Here is a 24,883-nt window from a genome sequence, read left to right on the forward strand (position 1 = left end):
TGGAAAAACTAGAGTATTTGGTCTTCAAATCAAGCTTGTAACATAATTAGTATAAGTATATTTATTTTTTTGGATTTCTTGCACTATAGAAGTTCTGTGTATGTACTTCAAGATACATGAAATGTTTGGTGTAAAGGAACATATAGTCTAGTGGGGGTGGAGATTGGAGTTTTATGTAATGATTAATACTGGATAGGAAAAAATTAGTATTATATATTTAAAAATAGGTATGGAGAGCACTTCAAAGGCCCTTTAAGTGAGCCTACAATTGTTTTTTTTTTTTCAAAATTTTAAAAATAATTTTCCATGATATGTTTTTGTAGATACGTATTTTCTCCCCCTCCCCATGCTCTCTCCTTCTCCATTTTCTTCTCCCACCATTTCCCCTCATATTGTTACAGCAGCATAGTCCTTTAGTAGTAACAGTTACAAGTTAGCATTCTGCTACTTATGTACATCATGACATTGTAGGTACAGGCAAAAGTAGAAAATCTAGTATTGTATTGTCAAGGTATATTTAACTGTTTTGTTGGGAGTTCTCCTTTTTTATAGGAGTAGAGAAGCAGACTGTTCTCAGTATGCTAATCTCCAGTAGATATTTCATCTAGGAGAATACATAGTATATACTTGTTCATTAATGTATCTATTTGTTTTGTATTTAGCATGAAAGCTGCCTTATATCAGAGAGAGCATATGGTGTATTTGCCCTTTTGAGACTGACTTATTTCACAGTCTTCACTGAACCCACAGTCTTCACCAAGCTTCTTGCTTGGTTCCTGGAGAAGGTTAAGATTCATGAATGGGGTGGGTGTTGGTGTGGTGTTTAAATCTCACTTGGAATGCCTGCTTCTCATTTCATAGCGCATAGGTATGTGTCCCAGCTCCATTCTCCACTCCAGCTTCCTGCTAATGTGCAACCTGGGAAGCAGCAGGTGAGGACTAAGTTGTTGCATTCTTGCCACAAATGTGGGAGGGCTGGAAAGACTTCTGAACTCCCTGCTTTGGCTTGGCCCACCCTGTTTTGTTACAGACACATGGGAGAGTGAACGAAGAGATAGGAGATATCTATCTTCCTCTCTGTGCCTATCTCTCATTAAAAATTTTTTGTGAATAGATGGGTTAGAGAAAGATAGATGATTTTATAATGCTGAAATTTAGATTAGCTGGAACAGTATGTGGAGATGTAAAGTTCAAGTAATAGTCAAGTTAACAGTTGCTGCAGGCTTCATTGGAGAGCACAGGAATATGCACATCTCAAGTCATTTTTTCATTTACTCTATCCAGTGACCCAGTGATGTTGATATTATTTTTACTGACCCTATTTTACACATAAGAAAGCTTAGACTTGGAGAAGTACCTTGCTTTAAGTTGCGTAGTAAGTGACAGAGCTGAGACTTAAAACTACATTTATCCATGCAATATTGCGTGGAAGTGTTAAGTGTGGATAGATGTGTGACTTTCTGAGCTATCTCTAAAGGAGTGAAAGGTGGAAACATGGACACAGATGACATTTCCCTAAAGACAGTGAGAGAGGAAGGAAAGAGGAAAGGAAAAAAGGGAAGGAAGTCGAAAAGAACAACCTAAAACCAGCAATGGGGATAGACTGGTTAAGAGGAGCAAGAGGAGCAATGAAAGGAACAATAGATAGGTAATCAAAGAAAAATTAAGCCAGAAGTTTTATAATAGAGGAGGTCGAAAGTGGGGAGAATTTCAACAAGAAGGGAGTGACCAACAGCAGTCATTGGTAACTTGATACAGTACTATCAGATGCTGCAGAGACTTTTAAAATAATCAGGATTGATTAATAGATATTTGTTGAAAAGACCAGAGTTTGATGGCAAAGGCTTTTGGTGGGAGGATGATGAGGAAGTTGTGATAGAAAGACAATTTACTTTAAAAATATATATTTTTATTTTATTTATTTTAAATTAATTATTTAAAAATATTTTGTGATACAGTTCTATAGGCTCTGGGATTTACCTACCTTTTCCCAAATACTTCTCCTCTGACTGGTTTCCCCTGTATTATTACAATAGCATAGTCCTTCATAAACAGTCTTAAGTCCATCATTCTGTTATTTAAGTGTATCCTGATGTTGTAGTATAGACAATGGAACCAACGAGAGAAAGGCTTTTGTTTTATGATGGGAAAGATGCAGTCATGTTTATTAATAGAGAGGAAGCAATCATGAAAGATGTGAGAAAGAAACTGAAAGAACAAATGAGAGAAGGAAATATTTTCTACTTCCTTAAAATTTTGCTCAAAGACTTTTTATAGATGCATGTGCTTGTTACAACAAAGTGCTATACTCTGGGTGGCTTAAAATTAGAAAAGTTTGTTTTCCTAGAGTTCTGGAGTTTAGACATCCAAAATAAAGGTCTGAATGCAGTCATGCTCTCTTCGAAACCTCTTTCTAGCTTTTGGTAGCTTGCTGGCATTCATTGCTCCTTCTAGATGTGAAGTTCTATGGTTCTACAACTAACAGACTGTGTTATTACATAGTTCATAATCCTAAAGGGAAGTCTACATATAGCAATATATATAAAAGCAAATAGTTAAAAGCAAAAATGTTGTAAGGCCTATTTTTCAGTTCTTAAAATCATAACTATCTTCTGAAGAAATTAAATGTTATTACATTTGAAATTGTGTGGTTTAACAGAAATAAAGTACACAGGCAAATTGTTTATAACCTGCACAAATTGCTAGTATTCCTGTGTCTTCATTTTTAATCATTAGTTATTTTCTTTGCTATTGCAATAGGGCATTGGGTAAATAATTCCTATTTCATTGGCAATGCAGATGAGCTCTGAATAGCACAACAGTTCAACTGTAGATTATTGGATTATGAGCCTGCATAGAGATATACACTTATGGCATCTGGTTAAATAAGTAAGTTAGATAGTTACTGTCTAATCCAATGTCTAATGTAAATTCCAATACTCAAAGTAACCAACTAGGATATAATTAAACCTTTAAATATTTGTGACATCAGTTTTCTGTGACTTTTATTACAAATTAGATAGTATTTTTCTCAATTTGATATTTTTGATTTTTAATTTGTAATATGTATACATTGCAGTTTTCTAGTTTCATCATCACAAAACACTTGTTGAACACTTGCTTATAAATCAGGTATTCTTCCAATGACTGGGGATACAAGTCTAAGAATTCTTGAGTCAAAGAGTTTATAGGTAGATGGAGAGTTGGGTACATAAAAATTGTGGTACAGACCACAATACTGTAAGAAAAGTCTATATGAAGTGAGATGACAGAGAACAAGTAGAAATTAATTAAGCAGAGTTTAACAGAAATTTATAACAAAGCAGTTATTTTTCTTTTTAGAAGAATAGGACCACAAAGAAAGTAAATTCCATAATGGTCACATCTTTTTAATTAAACAATTCATTTTACCTTTTAACTAGTTTTTAGCTAATTCGGTATAGTTTATAGACACAAATCTAAGAAGATATTGATATTCATTCCCTCCCTTCCACCTTCTTATCTTCTCCCCCCCTTTTTTCATTTTTGAGATAATATTTTTAAATGGACATTGCTGTAAAAAGGCTTAATACTTTACCAGATAAGTGGTTTAAAAAGTAAAAAGCAAGAAGATCCTAATTTGGAGGGATTATAGACAACAGCTTTAAATAATAATTGAATGGAAAAATGGCCATTTCACCCATATATTCAGCCATATACAGTAAATTTTAAAATAATAACATCATAAAAATGATAGCACCATTATGTTCTAAACCATTTATTTCACAAAAATATAAAGGTTTTACAAAACTGTATTTACAGCAGTACTGATGCATACAGTTGTATCTTTTTTTTCATTTTGAATTTGTTTCAAAAATTTAATTTCCATATGCAAGGGAGAACATGTGATATTTGTCTTTCTGTGTCTGGAATACTTTAGTCTTCACTCAATATGATGTCCTCCAATTGTGTCCATTTTATTGCAAATAAAAGAATTTAATGCTTTTTCATGGAGGAATAATATTCCATCATGTACATTTACCACATTTCTTTATCCATTCATCTGATGATGGACACCTTGGCTCATTCAAAATTTTGCTTATTGTGAATCATGCTGCAGTAAACATGGTGGTGCAGGTATCTCTTCAATTCACTGTTCCCAAGTCTTTTGAGTATATATCCAGTGGTGGGATTGCAGGATCATATAACAAGTCTATTTCTACTTTTAGAAGAAATCTCCACACTGTGTTTTTAATTTACATCCCAGCCAGTTTTTCCTACACTATTTGGTCATTGTATGGTCTTGGCACCTTTCTGTAATTCAGTTGTCTATATGTACTTAGGTTAATTTGGGGGCTCCTTATTCTGTTCTGTTGAGCTATGTATTTGTTTTCTGCCAGTATCACGATGTTTTAATCAGTATAGTTTTGCAGTATGCTTTGAAGTCAGATATCATGATTCCTCCAGCTTGGTTTTTCTTGTTCAGGAGCCCTTTGACTATTCTGGGTCTTCTCTGATTCTGTATGAATTTTAGGAATGACTGCATCTTTGTCTTGCTCACTATTCTGTGCTTTTTGTTCTTGAATAATGCAAAGTACAAAGCAAGCACTTTAATAACTATGCTTTGGAGTCATCTTTGGTTGGGGGAGGAAGATGAAAAATCCTGTTTTCAGGAGCAAGGAATATATGGACACAAGTGTGAAACTATTGCACATCATGGCCTATCTGGAGACATGATTTCATTTATAATGGAAAGAGGGAGTTGAAGATGTATTAATCTAGTGATGTGGGCCCAACACAATGACTCAATTGGCTAATCCTCCCCATCCAACCATTGGGATCCCATATGGGTGTTGGTTTGTGTCCTGGTTGCTCCACTTCTCATCCAGTTCCCTGCTGGTGTTCTGAAAAAACAGTGGAGGATGCCCCAAAGCCTTGGGACCCTGTATGCATGTGGGAATCCTGGAGGAAGATCCTGGCTCCTGGCTTTAGCTTGGCTCAGCTCTGACTATTGTGGCCACTTGGGGAATGATCCAGCAGGTGAAAGATCTTTCTGTCTTTCCTTCTATGTAAATCTGCTCTTTGAATAATAATAAGTAAAATCTTTTAAAAAACAAATCTGGTGATGAAAAGCATGTATTTTGTAGTCAGACCAAAGTTTAAATTTTGATTTTATTTCCCCTTATGATTATAAGTAGAATTTTGAACCCATTTTACTACTTTAAAATATAACTAACAATATTTATTTACAATTGTATTATTTTTATTGCAAAGTCAGATATACTAAGAGGAGGAGAGACAGAGAGGAAGATCTTCGAACCTTTGATTCACTCCCCAAGTGGAAATAATGGCCGGAGCTGAGCTGATACAAAGCCAGGAGCCTGGAGCCTCTTCCGGGTCTCCCACATGGGTGCAGGGTCCCAAGGTTTTAGGCTTTCCTCAACTGCTTTCCCATGCCACCGGGAGGGAGCTGGATGGGAACCAGGGCTGCTGGGTTTAGAACCAGTGCCCATATGGGATCCCGGCATGTTCAAGGCGAGGACTTAGCCGCTAAGCTATCGTGCCGGGCCCTGATATATAAATTTTATATGATAGATAAGATACTACACTATATATAAAGGTGCCAAGGAAAGTATCATTCCATTTATTATAAACGATGCATTATCTTTTTCAGAATATTCAATTATTGTTACACAAGTCCAAGATTCCTTAATTTGGTTGTATTGCTTGCTTATTTGATGCTCACACTAAATAAGAAGTAGATAGTGTGAATTTTTTTTTAAAGATTTATTTATTTTATTACAAAGTCAGATATACACAGAGGAGGAGAGACAGAGAGGAAGATCTTCCGTCCAATGATTCACTCCCCAAGTGAGCCACAACGGACCGGTGCTGTGCCAATCCAGAGCCAGGAGCCAGGAACCTCTTCCGGGTCTCCCACGCGGGTGCAGGGTCCCAATGCATTGGGCTGTCCTCCACTGCTTTCCCAGGCCACAGGCAAGAGCTGGATGGGAAGTGGAGCTGCCGGGATTAGAACCGGTGCCCATATGGGATCCCAGGGCGTTCAAGGTGAGGACTTTAGCCCCTAGACCATGCCGCCGGGCCCAGTAGTGTGAATTTAACTGTATAATGCCTAGTGGCCTTCCACCAGTCTCTTGAGGTTAGGTGACTGGTTAAATATCACATAGCAAGAAATCAAAACATTGAAAAAGAAAAGTATCAATGACTCAAGATGTAACCAGAAGTAGCATGCAGAGGATTGACTGATACTGGAACTTTGAGTGTTGTGTAGGTCATGTTCCAAATCTGACCCCATTAATGGACCACAAATCCTGGAGTTTTGTGTACCAGAGCCTCTTTTACAATGTCTTACATCTCATACATTAAAAATTATGTGTATTATTAATCATTATATCCTAATAATCGGTTAATATAACCAGTGTCTGTTATAATTAACAAATGCCTTGCAGGCCTTTTGTCTTTAAAAGGACAAAAAGAATGAAAAAATAATGAATGGGTATGTTTTATTAATGAAAAAAAGTTTTACTATTTTCAGCATTTTAGGGGTAGAAAAGAGGCAGAAATATCACCTCTTGTGATCATTGGTGAAATTAACACTGTCAATTAAAAAGTTTTAGTTATACTGATGCTGACCATTTAGCCTGGTTCATTGTTTCAATAGTTTCTGTTTTTTAACTTTTAGTTTTAGAATAGTTATAAATTTGTAAAACCAAAGTTGCGTAGTTATGTATCACAGTTATATAGTTATACACCACTCACCCATTTTCTCTTATTGCTAATATCTTATATTGGTATGATAGATTTGTCAAAGCATAGGAAGCTGAAAACAGTTTTTAAGATCTTGATAGTTATGTCTCATTTTTGAATCCTGAATTAGAAATCATGTAGCTTTAGAAACCTTTTAGTATTAGAATATTCTTGCTATACAGTAGTTCCTTGCAGAATACTTATTGAATTAATGATTTTAGTATTTAAATCATGGATATAACATGAAATGTCCTAAAATAATATTAGTTTGTCAAGAATTAGTAGAACATGGTTTTCACTGGGGCTTTAATTTTTCCAAGTACAAGGATACTTTAGTAAGTTCATGAAGTGGATGAAACAGAAGCATTGTGGCACCGTGAGTTAACCTGCTGCCTGAAAGGTCTGCATCCCATCTCGAAGTGTCTGAATTGGAACTCTGCCTTTGCTGCTTTTTTTTTTTTAGTTTAAAGATTTATTTATTTTTATTTTTTTCTTTTTTTAAAATTATTTATTATTTAACTTCATTAATTACATTGTATTATGTGACACAGTTACATAGATACTTGGGTTCTCCCCACCCCTCCCCAAACCCTTCCAAAAAGGCGGATACACAAAGAGGAGGAGCGACAGAGAGAAATATCTTCTGTCCGATGACTCACTTCCCACGTGACAGCAACAGCCAGTGTTGCGCCGATCCGAAGCTGGGAACTAGGAACCTCCTCCGGGTCTCCCATGTGGGTGCAGGGTCTCAAGGCTTTGGGCTGTCCTCGACTGCTTTCCCAGGCCACAGGCAGGAAGCTGAATGGGAAACGGGGCCGCTGGAACCGGCGCCCGTATGGGATCTTGGCGTGTGCAAAGCGAGGACGTTAACGACTACACCTTCGTGCCAGCCCCTGCCTTTGCTTCTAACCTAGCTTCCTGCTAACGTGCTTGAGAGGCAGCAGGTGATGGGTGAAGTACTTGAGTCTCTGCCGTGCATGTGGAGATCCTGGTCCCTGGCTTTAGCCTGGCCTAGCTCCAACTGTGGCAGGCATTTAGGAGAGTGAAGCAATAGATGGAAGATTGATTTCTCTCTCTGTTCCTGTCATTTTTCTTTTCAAATAAAATTCGTAAATGAACTGTTTTTTAAAAATTCATTAGAAAATAGAATTTTTAAAAATTTTAATTTTTTAAAAATGTTTTCATTTCAGCCTTGATTTTTTTCATACTAAGCATTTTCATGAATTTTTAAAGTACTTCTAGCGTGATTTGAGCACCACTAACTGAATAAATCAACTGAATAACTAACTGGATTTGGGTTCTTATTAAAAATGCAGATTCTTGATGTTGCATCTCAAACTATTCTGTTAGAAATCTCTAGATGCCTGAGAGTATTCTTTTTTTAAAGATTTATTTGTTTTTATTTGAAAGGCAGATATGCAGAGAGAAGGAGATACAGAATATTCTTTTTAAGATTTATTATTTATTTGGGAGGTAGGATTTACAAAGAGGAACACACACACATACTCACATACACACACAGAATGAGAGTGAGAGAGAGAGATCTTTCATCTGCTAGCTAATTCCCCAAATGGCCACAATGGCTGGATTTTTTCTGATCTTATCTGAAACCAGGAGCCAGAAACCAGAAACCAGGAGCTTTTTCTAGGTCTAAGCTCTTACATCAATTTTTGCTGCCTTCTAAGGCCACCAGTGGGGAGCTGGATTAGAAATGGAGCAGCTGGAACTCTACTCAGCACCCATTTGGAATACGGGCATCATAGGCAGAAGCTTAATCATCTATGTCACAAAGCTGGTCCTATCAAGTATTCTTAAAGTGAATTCTTCAGATGTTCTAATCATCAAAAACTTTGAGGATCACTGTCTTAGAAAAATTATTTCATAAAACTCTGAAATCTTAAAAGTGAAGACAAACATAAACCTGGATTTCTGATTAAAGCAATTTGTAGCATGGAACACACAATAATAATTCTGGTTTTAGAAACTAACCTTTTAAATTCAAATGTTTTACACTTTAGCCTTCTGAAGAGAAGTATGGTATAGATGAGTAGTTTTGTACATTCTTTCAGTTTTGTTCGTAAGTTGTTTTTGAGTACTTTGATTTAAAACAGTATAATTCCACAAATTTTCTTTTGAATATGATTTGTTTATTTGAAAGGCAGATTTTGTAGAGATGGAAGGGAGATAGAGAAGGTCTTTCATGTGGTGATTCATTCCTGAAATGGCTGCAATGATCAGAGCTTTACTGGTCCAAAGCCAGGAGCCAGGAGCTTTTTTCAAGTCTCCCACATAGGTTTAGGGTTCCAAGGACCTGGGTCATCCTCCACTGCCTTCCCAGGCAATAAGCATAGAGCTGGATGGAAGTGGAGCAGCTAGGACACGAACCTGTACCCACATGGGATGCCAGCACTACAGGGTAGAGAGTTGCTGTGCCATTTCAGCAACCTATGGAATATATTTAAATTGGCTGTAATTTGAGTTAAGAAATGGAATTCTTAAGAATCTTATAGAGCATTTAAAGTTATGTTGATGCCTTTGATGGTGCTTGGGTTACTGACTGGAACCCAGATAATTGTTGTTAGTGGAATGATATTAAGAAAATATTGTTTTACTTATTTTCTTAGTCATCAAACTATATTCTTGAGTTTGTTAGGAGTGGAAGCAAGGCAAGTGTAAAGAAGTGAACTGTAGCTCCACGACATGGATGCCAGTTGGACATAAAGGAGACTTGGCAGTGATAGGTTTGCTAAGCCTTTGGGGAAAATTTCAAAAACCTTGTTTTCTGTTTTTAAATATAACAGGGTTTTATTTTCCCTTACCTTTTTGTTCCTATACTTTTTTTTTAAACAATAGTGAACCTAATGACTACCGGAAGGAGAGATATGTTTGATAACTTCTATTGGATGTGACCATTAGTATATTTAATAAGAAAATTCTTAGAATTGAAGATAATGTCTGATACAATTCCATAAAATAAAAGAAACTGGGAAGGTTATCTGAGATAATACAGGTATAACTGAGACACTAAGAACTTAAGTACATTTTTACTACCAATAACAGCGTTAATGATTGTCAGTTATTAAAGGCACATTCTTTTTAAAAAATACCTTTTTCCAGTTGGTTCTTCCTTGTGTTTCTTTTCCTCATATAGTTTACAAAGTTGAATATTTGGTTTTGTTCTTTGAATCTTTTTGGGATTTTACCTTGTTCTTATGAGACTACTAAAACTTTTATAGAAAAATTTGTCCAGTTGTGTGAAAAGTTTATTTTTTGAATATATCTGGCTTGTTAATGGAAAGTCATCATAGAGGATTTGCTATATACCAGTTTCTGTTTAAAGGCAATGGGGAGATGAGATAGCAGGGAATGAAACAGAAGATGAGACTGCGCTGAAGAAACAGAAAGCAGGATAAAGAGGTAGGGAGTTCTGAGGTGGGCAGAGTGCTTTCTTATTGTATAAATTACAAAACAAGGACTCCTGATTAGGAGATATAGACCAAAAAAAAAAAAAAAGAGAGACAAAGAAACAAAGAAAGAAAGAAAGAAAAAGGAAAAAGGAAGAAAGAAGAAAGAAAAAAGAGAAAAAGAAAGGAAAAACAGAGGAGACAAATTGCAGATATCTAAGGAAAGGCAATTCTGAGATGAGAGAAGCAATGTCCTGATGTAGTGGAGTGAGTTTGATGAGTTTAAGATTAAGAGTGTGAAAGTCCTTTTTAATACTGTTTTTGCTACATCTCATAGGACATGAAAATTGTTTTTAATTTCATTTCTTCAGAAAAATTCTCCGCCTACTAATTTCTTCAGTGACACATTGGTTATATTCAGCATCACTTTCTTCAGGAAAGTTTTTGTTTTCTTTTTCATTTCTTCAGTGATATATTGGTCGTTCGGTAGCATGTTATTTAACTTCATGCTATTGTAATATTTTTACTACTGTTGTTGATTTTGGTTCATGGATTTTTATTTAGGGGTAAGTATAATAACCATGTAATAAAACTAATCATAGGCAGTTGTGAAGATGCAGTGCAATATACATCTCTACTTCCAATCCAAAGATGAACTTCCAAAGAAACTGTGAAGCTTGTCTTGACAACAGGATGCTGGACTCTCTGCCACTGTCCATATGTACCATGTAAATTTACACTGAAACAGAATGATGGATGTGTGACTGATTATGAAGGAATGTTCTGCTGCAATAAGATGGGGGAAATCAGTGAAGTGAGTGGACTTGGGGAGGTGGGAGGGGAAACTCTAGAGTATGTGAAAACACATTGTAAAATAATAACAACAACAATATTATAAAATAAATTATTATAATTTATAAAACTATAGTGATACTATAAAAATCAAGCCCTGCACAAAGAAATAAAGAGCTTTGGATAATGCAAAGAGGCTAGTGTAATTACATAATGGGAGTTGTGACAGCATGCATGATTTAAATCTTTGGAAAGACTTGGCTGTTACAAGGAGGAAGAAGTGGAAATAAAGACAGATGAGTTCTTTGCTGAAATTGCATGAGATTTTAGCAGAAAAGTCTGATTTTATTTTTATTTTAAAAGATTTTTTCTGGGGCACGGTCTCTCTGTTAACTTCCTTCCTTCCCCTCCTTCTCTCCCTCTCTTCCTCCTTCTTTTCTACCTTTCTTCCTTTCTCTTTCTTTTGAAGTTTTATTTGTTTATTTGAAAGGAAGTGTTACAGATGAAGGGAAGGAAGGAGGAAGGAATGGAAGGTATGGGGGGAGAGAGAGAGATTGATTACATCCACTGCTTCACTCCCCAAATGGCTACAATGGCCAGGAGCCAGGACCTCATCTGGGTCTTTCACATGGTGCAGTCACTACATACCTGGGCCATCCCCCACTACATTTTCCAGGCCATTAGCAAAGAGCTAGGTCAGAAGTAAAGCAGCCAGGACAAGAACCAGTGCCCATTTGGGATGCTGGCATCTCAGGTGGTTGGTTGGCTTTACCTGTCATGCCACAATTCTGGCTACTGCTGTGCTTTTGTACTGAATGTAGAGTAGGTTTGGGAAATGTATTAGGAAATACCTTTCTCTGTTCATGCTGTTACAACAAAATGCTGAGGATTGGGTGGTTTATAAACAGAAGAAACTCTTAGGAAAGTATTTTAAATATATGTGGAAAAGAATTATATGTCAGTGTAAAAGATTTTGAAATCCATGCGTAGATTTTTTATAATACATACTTTCCATGAGTTTTTTTTTTAAGATCTGTTATATGTGTGGGTTTCAGAACTTTTTGCACTAAAAGAAAATGCTGTAAGTTCAACATCTAGATAATGGCAAACCTGTGTTGGCTTCCTTTAAGCAGTCATCTCACTGGAGCTTCATACTCTGTCCCAATGATACAATCACTCACAAGAATTATTTCCTAATACTGCCATGTTGAAGATAAAGTTTTGAGGGAATATGAACAGCTGTTGCAGGAGGTTTTGTTTTTGTTTTTGTTTTTCAAAAATCATCTTAAAAGTCAATGTGGGCAACATAATTTTTTCCTTGGTTCACTTTGAATTCTTTTCCTCACTGGTCTCCTTCCCTCAAACGTTTTTCTTATCAGATATTGTCAAATAATTTGTCTCCACCACAATATAACCTGTGAGATACAAATAATGTCTCTTGACTTCTGGGTTCTGAGATGGTGGTCCAAGTGTGTACTTTACACCTGTAGTTCCATAGATATTTCTCTGTGAAATCACACTCCTAGGGATTTAGACCTTAATATGTGTTTTCATATCACAAACCAGCTAAGGTTATCTTACCATTTCAACCTGTTTATCTTTGCCCTTTTGTCCCAGAGGAGGAAATGTTTCATACCTTTTCCTGAGGTGGCTCTCTACTCATGCTTTTAAATTATCATCCTCCTCAGAGACTTCCTTCCCTTTTTTTTCATAGTATTAGATATTCAGATTATAATTTCATTCCTTTTAAACTACTTTCTGGCTTTGCAGTCTTAAGGGAGCTATTGGACTTCTTTGAGTCTGCACATCTTGTCTTCGAATATCTTTATCCTGTAACCTTGCAAGTTTGTAGAGAGTTCACTACATAGTGTTTGAGAATACACTTTAGAAACTAGAAATATCATATAAATGCAAGATATTATTACAACACATGATATTAAACAATTCAGATATCATCTTAAAAGGTTTTTTCTTAATTTTGCTGATTTTGAGATATTATTATTCCCTTCTCTCCTTTACTGTCAAAACCTCCTGAAACAGTTGTTTTTATTTCCTATATTCATATCTTTACTCTTCAATGTATTGAAATCTGACTTTCATTTGATTTTCAAAAACTTTATTGAATCTAGAGCCTTTAAGATAACTAGAGATCACCTAACTCCATAATTAGTGTCTTTTCCTCAACCCGTCTCTTCTCATTTTCTGTGGTAGTTAAGGAGTACCATACTTAGCACAGGACCTAACACACAGTAGGTATTAAGATGTTTTTAAAGAGTAATTATTTTTTTTAGCTTTTTCTGGGAGCAACCCATTTTTTTTTCTACTTAGAAAACAAATATAGACATCTCCAAGTTTGATCCTTTCCCTGCCTATATGTCTGATTTGTTCTAAAGCCTTTTGATTCTACATAAGTGGATTGTGCATCTGCTTTTCCAGCTTGTTTCTGAGCCTTATTTCTGTCTGCTTAACTTTATTTATTTATTTATTTGTTTGTCTAACTATATATATATATATATATTTAAAAATTTTGGATTTTACGGAACAATTCCATAGGGTCTGGAACTTCCCTATTTACCTGTATTAATATTTGATACTCTATTATCATTTCAGCTTGACCAAATTTATCATCTCCTCCCCCTAGTATCTTTCAGGATTTTCTTTTTTTATTTTTAAAAGACTTATTTATTTTTATTGGAAAGACAGATTTACAGAGAGATGGAGAGACAGAAAGATCTTCCATCCACTGGCTCTCTACCCAGTGGCCTTAATGACCAGAGCTGAGCTGATCCAGAGCCAGGAGTTTCTTCCAGGTGTCCCATGCAAGTTCAGGGTCCCAAGGCTTTGGCACATCCTCAGCTGCTTTGGCAGGCAGTAAGCATAAAGCTGGATGGAAGTGGAGCAGCCAGGACACAAGCTGGCTGTCATATGGGATACCAGTGCTTGCAGGAGGAAGGTTAGCCATTTGAGCATTGTGCTGAGCCAGATTTTGTATTTTTGATGATGATGCCATCAGTCACCCAGACTTGAACCTTTAGAAATGACTCTTATGTACATCACTGCAGTGTTCATTCACTTCTCCATCAAATGTTTATTCAGTCAGTGTTCCTCACAAGTAAAGCAATATTATTGGTACTGGGAATATATAACACAGTATAACAAAGGAGACAAAAGTAACTGCTCACAAGTATCTTATTTGGTTTGAATTCACTCATCTGTGTATTTAAGAAATATTTATTGAGAGTGATGAGGACACAATTTCATGTAGGATTTTGGAGAGGGCTTCTCTGATATGAAAACATTTGATGAAAATCCAGAAATAAGTTAGCGAGCATACTGTGCAAATTACTAAGGGAACAGCTTTCATGCAAAAGTAAAGTATACAGAATGTCCTTGAATGGGCGATGTTTGGCTTTTGAAGGAAGAGTTGGTACCAGTAATGTGAATAGCATCAGTTGAGTGAGCAAAAGGCAAGCTGGTGATAATGCTAAAGAGGTAACTTAAGGCCAAATCAGACAGTATCCTCAAGACCATGATGGAGACTCTGGCCTTTATTCTAAGTGAAAGATGAAGCCTTTGGAGAATTTAAGAGAGCACCACCATGAATAGTTTTACATTCCTAAGAGAGTTACTGTGCAGAAGAAGAAAAGTTGACAGGAAAGCAAATGTTGAAGTGGCATCAGTTTGGAGGCTAATACAAAAGTGTTTCAATGATAGATGATGATGGCTTGAACTGTATTGTAGCAACAGAAACAGGACACATTATGAATATATAAATTGGAGAAAACACCCGAGTGATGGGGCTAGTTTTAGTCTCCTGTGGTATCATGGCTTGTAAAATACCAAACTCCTTTGTACCTTCTCCTGAGGTGGTTGCAGCCCCTGTGTAAGGAAAACTGTTTTAGTGAGCAGAGTGATGACTAGATTTGTAACTTTCCTGATTCATCAGCTGGGCATCTTTCTAGAATGAATGAACTGTATGAAGGTATACTACTGTCATGATAGAGGAGAAGGGAAAAAGAAGTGACTCTTCAAGATATTGTTGTTCCTTTTATTTTCTTCCAAGTTATTTTATGCATGTGTTTAATCTCCCCATGTGGATTTTAAGGCTACTGAGGACCATTATTTTTTGTTTCACTAGTGCTGTCTGATATGATGTCCTATCTGTAATCTGATGTTGATAAGGACAATAATGATACTATGTTATGCTAATTCCTTACCGAGATCACTGTATAAAAGTTCCTGGGGTTCTAAAACAGGTCTGCATGTTAACATAACTCATTGTAACAGCTTATGTCCATTGTTAAGAGATATAAACTGCTAAATTTAAAAGCTACTAATGTGACTTATCATGTAGTTATTTGTTGTCATCTGAGATGCTAATTATTTCAATGTACTGAGGACTGTTTAATGACTGATGTCAATTGCAAAGAAAGTGATAAAAAAAGCTTTTTTATATCTTATTTCAATAATGTGATAATACCTTGAAATGACAGTTTGGAAGATGAGTCAAGTCCAGGGAGTGCTGTCAGATGCTACATAAAAGCAGCATAGAAGTAGTTTAGAAGTTTCACTAAAATTTTGGGATTTACTGTATTAGAGGCACGTGCAGAAGCTGTGCTAATTGCTAGCTCATTTTCCATATGGTTCTGTGTTAATGAAGCATATTTGATGCAGATGGTTGGAAATTAAGTTGGGCAATGTCTAAACTGGCTCTAATAATTCCTGTTCTAATACTTAGCGAAGTGTTTGTAAACTTTCTTTATTCTCAGCTTTATTTTTTTTAAAAAAAGTTGAAATGTGGCTGAAGTTTGCCAGGTAATATTCTATTGTCTTTAAACTCCATCTCTGAAAAGAGCAAGAATGGTCATGCTGTCCTTGATTCCTAGTCAAAACTACACTTTTCCTTGGTTCTTTAGGTAAGGAAGGGTTCTCTCCATCATTATTTTGGATCTTTTTGAGGAAGTTTAGTTGAAGTAATGGGCAATCCTGAAGGATCACACATAGGAACTGAAATGACTTTGACAAATTTGGAAGTTAGCTTTGTTTATATGATAGAACTTTTATTATTTTAGATGTACTGATTAGAAAGGTTTAGAATATTAATAACTGTTTCTTATTTGTGTATTGTTAATAGCTTAGGCAATGAAATAAGATGTGCTAATGTCAGTGGTAACCAGAAATTAAATTAAGAATATATGATACAGAAGCATTGCATGAATCTTCCAACTTCATTTTTTTCCCTTCTATGAGACTAGAATATCAATTCTTATTGTTTTTCTTAAGTCTTTAGAGAGAGTTCAGCCATCTTATCTTGCTTAAAAGTGATGTGCTCATTTCCTCCAAATATTTTATTTTGTTGTACTTATCAAGTACATATGTACTATTGTCTTTGTATCTGTTCAAGAGTATAGATAATGTTCCTGTGAAGCTTGAGGTTGAATTCTGCAGGGCCAAATGGAAGATATGGTTCAATGGGTTTGTATCAATTTTACTGTTTTTTTTTTCTCACATTGTCACTAAAATATTCTCTTTGTTATCTGAATAAAACATCTGCTGACTAGCTTGGTCCTTTCTACCTGATTGTGTGAAAAGTCTTGGTTAAATCTGTTAGGCCTTGGAGGCCCAGAAATCTGCTAAGTGCTACTGAGCTTGAAAGACATAATGTCCTTGGGTTGTTTTGTCTCAACCACTTATGGATACCATTGATAAATAACCCCGATGTAAGTCTGCTACAAGCTGAACAGTTTTGTGTTCTAAGAGGTGATTGGACCGAAGGATTTATTACCTATTAATAAGCAATGGACTTTTGTAATATTCTAGAGATCAAGAATGCAATATAATAATTGAATTAATTTTCACTCAATTTAGTGATCATAATCTAGGAAATAAAACACGAGAGAGAAATGATTTTTAGGCAAGCCTGTTGCATGAGAAATCTTCTAGAATCATGGTGTTGCCTTTTATCTACCTTCTTTTTCCAACTGTCTCTAAATGAGGTAAGTGTTAGACCATACAGTGATCTGCCTAGATGTACTTGATGTGTTTGGGGAACTGGATTGAACATACCTCTTTGCCACAAAAGCCAGTCATCCTTGAATGTCAGCTTCAATGTTGAAATTTTATGAGAATGGAAAAGAATACACATTTTCACTTATTTTAGACTTCCTTTTGGAAAATGTAGTCTGCTGCTTTTGTTTCAAGTTGGAAGGGTGTACAGAGTTTTCTTTAAATACTCATGGAAAGCAAACATAATCCAGAATTAGGCAAGAAGAAAGTACCTTTCTTTGAAAAATCTTAATAATTGTTACACAGTCTCAGCCATTTTTTTGACCTTTCCTTCAATTTATATTCACCCTAGAGAGTCTTCTTTATTCTTTTGTCTTGTCTTGTTTGTTTTATTTCAAGCATGGGTTAACTTTTCACTGGAGCAAGAGTTTAAAAAGGTCAGAGTAAGAAGAGAACAATTACTTTGGTGACAACTGTCAATTAATTGTACCTTATTCAAGGTCAAATGTATTTCCAAGAATATATTAAAAACAGAATTGTAAAATTATTTTTGAGTTTGATTCACCTTAAGAAATCTTAGAAAAGAGGTGTGAAGATCCGTTTTGTCTCTCTTCCTTTTTAATTGAAGGATTGTTTCTTAAAGACAGTTGCTCTTTGGAATGTTTTCTGATTCTGAACTCTGGAAAAAAAAAAAGGTGCAGGCAGCCTTATATTAAGTTAGGCAGGTGGAGATTGACTATTGTCATGGTGATGATAGCAAATATGGGAGTGGCTCTGGAAATGAGGTCTAAAAATACCAGCTTGCTCCGAACAGCAGCCTGAGGACAAGAAAAATCCAGCAACAGCTTTTTCATCATTATTATCTAGATGGCAGAAATTTGGGAAATTTTTTTTCTCTTTATTTTCAGAGAAACAATTCTCTTATTTTAGAGATGAAAGAAGATAAATAGTTAACCTTTGAGTTTTTCCAACTTTCGTTTTTAAAACTTCTGTGATTTTTCAAGTCCAATTCTTGAACTGTTTCTCTTTCAGTCATGATTTTGTTTTCAGAGAAATAGCAAAGCTAAGCTTTTTCATTTAATTGTAGTAAAATATTGCCCTAAAGAAGAAAGAAATATGTTTTTAGTGGTTTATATCAAAAAGCATGTAACTGTAATAATATTTTAAGTATGGTTTGTATAGACCATACTCATTTAAACTCTATGCAAATTGTTACTTTAGGGCAAACAAGCTGCAAAACCATAATGTGTGGTGTAGAGATCACACACCATAAATTTGATAATCATACTTGTGAATTCATCATATTTTATATAGGAGATCTCCATAGCATTATGAATAGTAATGTGCAAATGAAATGAAAAAATGTTGACATACTCTTGAATGTTTAGTGATTTTAATACTCCTGTAATATTTCATTCTGTGGCAAGTTACATTGTTAGGTAAGTGCAGATATTAAAATAGTAGAAATTTTATATCGACTCTAAATGCATGGAGTTTCTATATTTCCCATTGAACCTGGAATCTTAACATAAATACTCTCCTTGTGGGGCGGCAGGAGACATACTGCCCAGATTCTATGTTATCCGGTAGGCCTGCCTCTACTGTAGAGAAATAAGAGTAGGAGGTTGTCTTAAGTGAAAGTGAAAAAAAGGAATTTGTTTAGCTGCATGGCAACACAAATATTTCACTTAGTGGGAACTGACAGTGCATCTCATTATGTGAGCGGGTGCCAGCTTGTAAAACAATTTCTGTTTAACTTTTTGTATTAGTTGAAAGTGCCTGTGCTTAACTATTTGAAGCTTGGGATCCGGGTTCTTTCCCTCTCCTTATTTTCTTTGTGCCTCCCACTTTTTGTCTACCACATTTTCCTCTTTTAGTCCTGCAGGAATAAGTGGAGAGCCAAGGATATCTGGTCCACTGAATACTACTAGAAATATTTGGGGAAGTCTGCCAAATTGATGTTTGCCTCAGGCTAGACATTTGTCACTTTTTCCTGGTTCTCTTTTTCCTGATGCACTTTTCTTAAGGCTAATTGTTACACTCCTATTCTGCTTTGACAGTAGAAACATTCAATGGTGTTTGTTTAAGCAGACAGCTACCTTGTAGTGCTATAATTGCCTGCTTAGTCCCATGTTCTCAAAATAAAAAGTATTGATCTTAAATTCTCGATATCTCATGGTGTATTTGGATCCTGTGCTACATTTGATTTTTAAAAACAATTTTTTTTAATTTATTTTTTATTACCGTAGAACAGACTTCATGTATTTCAAAAATCCAGTTCTAAGGACATAAGGATGCTTCTGTTCCTCCTCCTTCCTTCTTTTCTTTTTTGCTTTTAGTGTTTTTTCAATGATATGTATTATAATCAAAGGACTAATACTGCACTGAATATGGTATTCAACAAGCCAAACAAACAAACAAACAAAAAGGACCACTGTTCCACATAATATGACCAAGGGCTATAGACAGTAATCAAATTTTAAGATGTCAGTTTAACTCTTACACATTAGATTTTTGTTGTTGTTATTGTACTCTATGTATTAGAGAAAAGCCAAAGGTGACATAATATTTACATTTTTTGGGTCTGGTTTATTTCACTAAGCATAATGGGCTTCACTTGCATCTATTTCTTGCAAATGACAGGATTTCATTTTTTTATGACCGAGTGTTATTTCTTCATGTAGATATAACATATGTATACATCATGTTCTCTTTAAACAGTCATTACTTAATGGGCATATGGGCTGATTGTTTATCTTAGCTATTATGAAATGGGCTGCTATAAACATGAGGTTATAGATAACTCTTTCATGTGCTGATTTCATATCCTTTTTGTTTATACCCAGGATAGGCATGGCTGGCTCATATATTAGATCTGTTTTTTAGATTTCTGAGGAATCTCTGTACTGCCATTCATAATCATTATGTTGGTTCACTTTCCTACCAGTTGTGACTTAGGGTAGCCTTTTCTCCATATTTTCACCAACATTTGATATTTTTTGTATTTTGGATAGTAACTGTTATAACTGGGATGAGATAAAACCTCATTGTGGTTTTTTATTTGTTTCCTTGATTGCTAATTATCATGAGCATTTTTATGTTGGTTGACCATCTATATTTCAGCCTTTGAAAAATGCCTGTTCATATTGTTTGCTCATTTCCTTTTTTCCTTCTACTTCCTTTTTTCTTTTTCGCACAGTTGATCACCTTGGGCACTCTTTTTTTCCCCTCTATTGTATTTTTAACTTTATGGTAAAATTCCATAGGCTCTGGGATTTTCCATATCCCGTCTTCAAGTGTCACCCCCCCCAAATGTTTTCTTCAGCTCATTTTTAAAATGAACTGTTGGCATTAACTTTCTTGAACTCCTTGAATATTCTGCATATTGATACTTTAGCAGATGCACAGTTAACAAATCTTTTCTTCTATTCTTTTGATTATTACAGTATTGGCAAGCCGAAGAAAATAAACTACTGATAGACTCACATTACCAGTTTATAATTGCTTATGTTATTGATTTTTATCTGAAAACGAGGAAGAGTACTTTCCTACTTCATGAGTGTTTGAGACCAAATTTTCTCTGTTCTCATTAGCATGATCTCTGCATTTTTTCTATCAATTTTAAAACATTCATAGGATAAGACAGTGTAAGGGGAAGGCAAAATAAGCTTTTCATGTCTATGAACATAATGTAATAAAGGGAAGACTCTCAGCATTCACAATAATATGGATGTGCAAGGAGTACCTGTATTAATTATCTAGGAAAAGGTCCATATTGGATAATTTTTTCATACTTTTTAAGCTATGGCATTGGGAATATTATAGTTTACTTAAAGAAGATTTCAAGATATTTTACCAAGTGAGCATCAACAAGAAAGCTTACTTAAAATGGCCCAAGAACTTTAAAATTATCTAACAGAGTTATGGAAGTGGGGGCCACTTTGCATGAAGAAATTGATTACATTCAATTTGTTGACAATTTGTTCATACTGTATATGAAAGATTATGGAGATTGTGTTCCCTGGGTACATTTTGCAATTTAAGGTTATATATTTGCATTTAAGCATAAAAGTAGTTGGGGCATGTAATTTTTTTAGAAAACACTTGATTTAAAAGGATGGGAGAGAGAGAGAGAGAGAGATCCATCTACTGCTTCACTTCCCGAAGTCTAACACATCCAGGCCTGGGCCAGGTTGAATCAGGAGCCAGGAATTCAGTCTACAGCTCTCAAGTGAGTGTCAGGAACCAAGTGCTTGCCTCATCATCTGTTAGCTTTGATGGTGCCTATTGGCTGGAAGCTAGAATTGAAAGTGCAGTTAGAACTCAAACCCTAGTATCAGTAGTATCTTAAACACTGTGCCAAATGCCTGACCTGGCACATCTAACTTTTTTTAAAATGTGAGAGTTAGAAATCTCTTTTAAAATGGATTTCATGGGCCTGGTATGATAGTCTAGTGGCTAAATCCTCACCTTGCATGTGCAGGGATCCCATATGGTCACCAGTTCTTGTCCCAGCTGCTTCACTTACATCCAGCTCCCTGCCTGTGGTCTGGAAAAGAAGTAGAGAATGGCCCAAAGCCTTGGGACCCTGCACCCATATGGGAGAACTGGAGGAGATTCCTGGCTCCTAGCTTTAGATAGGCTTAATTTTGGCTGATCCAGTCACTTGGGGAGTGAACCAGCAGACAGAAGATCTTTCTCTATCTCTTTCTGTAAATCTGCCTTTTCAAAAAAAATTAAGAAATCTTTTTTTTAAATAAAATGAATATCGTTCTCCAAATTTTGTCATTGTAAGTTTGTAGTAAATGTATTCCCTTCTCTTACATTGCTCCACTGCATTCTGGTTCTTACCCTGTTACGCATCTCTCTGTTTTTTAGTGTAGATGTTGGTCCAATTGGAGAAGAGAATTCCTGTGGCATCATCTGTCAGGCAGAAGCCTGAGGTGACTGGTGGGTATCAGGGGTGGGGGGAGATTTGAGAGCTAGGGCTTTATAATTGTCTGTCAAGGAACTTCCTAACCTCTTCTGTTACCTCAGTGGAAATTGTGATTTTTTTTTTTCTGAATTAGTCGCATTCTTACCGTGTCTGCTCTTTCCAAATAGAAAAGAACAATATACCATCCATTGATGGGATTGGTCAGTAGTGTGGATTATTCAGAGGCAATTTGGTTATAGTCTGAAAATAAGCCAAAGTAAATATTTTGCCACTAACTTTTTTGTTCACAGTTAGCCTCAAAGTGTCAATATATAGATTTTTAAAAAAATCACATTTGGAATTTTCAACTTTGTATGCTGTTGCTTAGTTCCTTCTGAGGTAAAGCATCTAATTTTCTTTGTTTGAACTGGATAGTACTTTGACTTTCCACAGAGGGCTAGTTTTACAGTAGTTGAATTGGTTTGGCATGAAGGTAAATCATAGTTGAAAAGCAATTCTGACTCCTCTTTCTACTCTATGGTTCAGAATGGGAGATAGAAGATATTTTTTCTATAATGTCTTTGTTTCCATTTCTTCCAATCTGGCTGTCTGATTGCTACCTCAGATTTTAAGTACTTGTTATTAGCTTTATGTCTAACTATTAGAATGTTTTGTCATTGAGCCTTATCTCCCAAGCTGAGAGAAAAAAGGCTCTGCTTCCCTGTCATTTATAGTGATTGGCTTATGTGAATGCTTCATAAATTGTTGTTAAATGAGTAGTTGAGTCACTGACTACAAGTATAGGAAATGTTAACAGAAAGAAAATTGTGAGATTCTTGAAAGACACTATTCTGAATGATTTAGTGTTGCAGACTCTCAAAGTCTCAAATTCTGAGAGTATTTGGGAACTTGTTCAAATGAGGAAACCTTGATTTAAAAAAATCTGGGGAGACTTTTAGACTTTTGTAGGTGGTACAAATTAGACATCAGTCATTTCCAAGTATCATCAGATAACCTCAGTTTCCCCAAATTTGACATATTGGAAGGCAGTGGCATCCTCTAAAATGTCATACTTGGAAATCAACCTAGGGTTTAGAATAAATCATTTATAGCCCCAGAGGGAGTGGAGACATCTTGGAATATTCTTTACGTATCTATAATTTTACATTTACTTAGATAAAATGTAATGCTGGTGTTTTACCACAGGAAGTTTAGGAAAAGGCTGTTTTCTGGACGTATGTTTATATGCTGCATCAGTTCTGTTGTGAATTAGTAATCCGCTGGTGTATCTAAATGTATGGGTGGATTTTTCCAGCTGACCACAGTACATGTGACAGCTGGATTGCCTCCAGTGCTACATGTTCCTATTGTGGTGAACAATGCCTTATGGGGTAAGCTCTGTGATCTTGTTCTTTGCGCAGGAAAAGGTAGGCTAGTGAAGTAGATATGTGTTCACATACCCTTGAAGTCTTATATGCTAAAATTTGAGTATTTAAAAAATCAAAGAACTATCCAGAATCCCATGTCCCACTAGTTTTCCTTATGCTTTACTCTTTTAACCCAGAAATTGATATATATTTTTTATTTATTTATTTTCTTGCTTTTAGATTTTCTTTGCTATTATTTTCACAAATGCCATACCTTTCAGACTGCCAGGTAATACTGAGATTTGCTGGTGTCTATCACAATTGATCATTTATTCTGCTTGTGTGTGTAGTCCATGATATATTTGTGCATATGGTATATATTTTATTTGCTGATCACAAAGTAATGAAGGTCTTTGTAGAAACTCAGTTATTTTTGTGGTCAGAATTTATAGATTTTGCTTGTCCAATTAAGTATGTGATTTACATGTCTTATCCTTCAAACATTAAAACATACTTCCAATTAGATGTGGGAAACTTACATCTACATTCAGCTTTTCTTATGTATTCCTTTTTTTTTTTTAATAAATAAGCAGTTTTACAGAGAGAAGCAGAGACAGAAAGATCTTGCATTTGCTGGTTCACTCCTCAAGTGGCTACAAAGGCCAGAGCTGAGCCGATTGAAGCCAGGAGCAAGGAGCAGGGTGTGTGCAGGGTTCCAAGGCTTTGGACCATCCTCTACTGCTTTCCCAGGCCACAAAGAAAGATCTGGAGGGGAAGTGAAGCAGCTGAGACACAACCTGTTGCCACATTGGGATTCCAGCACTTGCAAGGGGAATATTAACCAATTGAGCCATCTCACTGGGTCCTTTTCTTGTACGTTTTACATACTTTTATTGTTGTTCTACTATCCTGGGAGTTAGGCAAAAAGCAGTTTCTTGAATTTAGATAAATGGATTGAAATATTTTTTTCAAAATGTAAGCAGTATTTTCTGTTTTGACCTGAATAGTATTAATAGCTTGTGGAGGCTGAAGGAAGAACAAATATGCGTGTAACTCTCAGTGTTACTATTCATTCTCCTTCCATCTGACTGGAGGAGTGTGGGTTATGCAATGTTCCTTTGTATCCCATCCAGCACAGTAATTTGCTTATAGTCAGAGCTTTAAATATATGGATAATGTGGTCAGTGTTTGCCTCAGTGGTTAATATACTAGTTGGAACACCCACATTATACATCAAAGTGCCCATTCTGAGTCCTAGCTCCATTTTCTACCCACATTCCTGCTAATACACATCGCGGGAATCAGTAGGTGATTGTTGAAGTAGTTGGGTTCTGGATAGGTCTCTAGGTGCCTAGCTTTTATCTGGCCCAACCCTGGTTGCTGCAGAAGTATGAAGATTGAAGGAAGGAGAGGGAGTTTTTCTCTTTATTTTTGCCTTTTAGCGAAAATAAATGAATGTTAAAAATATTCATAAAATGTGTGAATGAATTTGACGTAAGTGAATACTGTGAATACTGCTTTTGGTGTCTCAGCCATTTCTTCCTTCCTTTAATGTTTTACTTCTCTGTCCAGGCTTTGTTTATGTTATCTTTCTGTTTCCTCATATATAACCCTTCCTAGAGCAAAGCTTTGGATGACCACATTCAACTCAA

The 24,883-nt window shown here is 35.7% G+C and overlaps 1 protein-coding gene and 1 long non-coding RNA gene across 6 annotated transcripts in view; one reads left to right on the forward strand and one right to left on the reverse strand.

The window, feature by feature from the left end:
• The window catches only part of SOX6 (SRY-box transcription factor 6), a 595,708-nt gene that overhangs the window by 146,674 nt on the left and 424,151 nt on the right, over positions 1–24,883 (forward strand). For 2 of the 5 annotated variants that reach the window (XM_058663314.1, XM_058663316.1), the window contains one exon: positions 21,828–21,899. The exons of the other annotated variants lie outside the window; for them this stretch is intronic. The gene's annotated coding sequence lies outside the window, so the exon portion shown is untranslated. The remainder of the gene's footprint in view (positions 1–21,827; positions 21,900–24,883) is intronic. 5 annotated transcript variants of the gene reach the window in all.
• The window catches only part of LOC131480189 (uncharacterized), a 37,876-nt gene that overhangs the window by 6,748 nt on the left and 6,245 nt on the right, over positions 1–24,883 (reverse strand). The window contains exons 2-4 of the long non-coding RNA XR_009245313.1: positions 21,420–21,498; positions 17,905–18,048; positions 17,515–17,628 (exon numbers count right to left, since the gene is read on the reverse strand). This is a non-coding gene — a long non-coding RNA (uncharacterized LOC131480189). The remainder of the gene's footprint in view (positions 1–17,514; positions 17,629–17,904; positions 18,049–21,419; positions 21,499–24,883) is intronic.

Source organism: Ochotona princeps, chromosome 4, assembly GCF_030435755.1.
Source record: "Ochotona princeps isolate mOchPri1 chromosome 4, mOchPri1.hap1, whole genome shotgun sequence".
Lineage (NCBI taxonomy): Eukaryota > Metazoa > Chordata > Mammalia > Lagomorpha > Ochotonidae > Ochotona > Ochotona princeps.